At 56.2% G+C, this 466-nt stretch overlaps 1 protein-coding gene across 1 annotated transcript in view; it reads right to left on the bottom strand.

Annotated features, from left to right (window-relative positions):
* Window positions 1-466, bottom strand: part of LOC105513134 (granulocyte-macrophage colony-stimulating factor receptor subunit alpha-like) — a 99,074-nt gene that overhangs the window by 21,453 nt on the left and 77,155 nt on the right. The gene's annotated exons all lie outside the window — the stretch shown is intronic.

Below are 466 nucleotides of genomic sequence, written 5' to 3'. Positions count from 1 at the left end.
TGGGGCAGGTCTCTTCCTGTCTACACTGGGTGCAGGTGGTTGTGGGACAAGATCTCCTCCTGTCTACACTGGGTCTACGTGGAGGTGGGGCAGGTGTCTTCCTGTCTACACTGGTTCTATGTGGAAGTGGGGCAGGGTCTCCTCCTGTCTACACTAGGTCCAGGTAGACATGGGGCAGGGTATCCTTCTGTCTACACTGCGTCCAGGTGGTTGTGGGACAAGGTCTCCTCTTGTCTACACCAGATCTACGTGGAGTTGAGGCAGGTCTCCTCCTGTCTACACTGGGTCCAGGTAGACATGGGGCAGGGTCTCCTTCTGTCTACACTGCGTCCAGCTGCAGATGGAGCAGAGGCTCTCCCTTGCTTGCTGCATCATCCTCCACACCTCCCGGCCCACTTCCTGGTTCCATGGTTGCAGGATCATATCCTTGTCCATCCTCCTGCAACTTCCTTCAAGGTTGCTTCAC

This window comes from Colobus angolensis, unplaced genomic scaffold (assembly GCF_000951035.1).
Source record: "Colobus angolensis palliatus isolate OR3802 unplaced genomic scaffold, Cang.pa_1.0 Scaffold223, whole genome shotgun sequence".
Classification (NCBI taxonomy): Eukaryota; Metazoa; Chordata; class Mammalia; order Primates; family Cercopithecidae; genus Colobus; species Colobus angolensis.
Note: the sequence above shows the minus strand (reverse complement) of the source record. Positions and strands in the feature narration are given on the sequence as shown.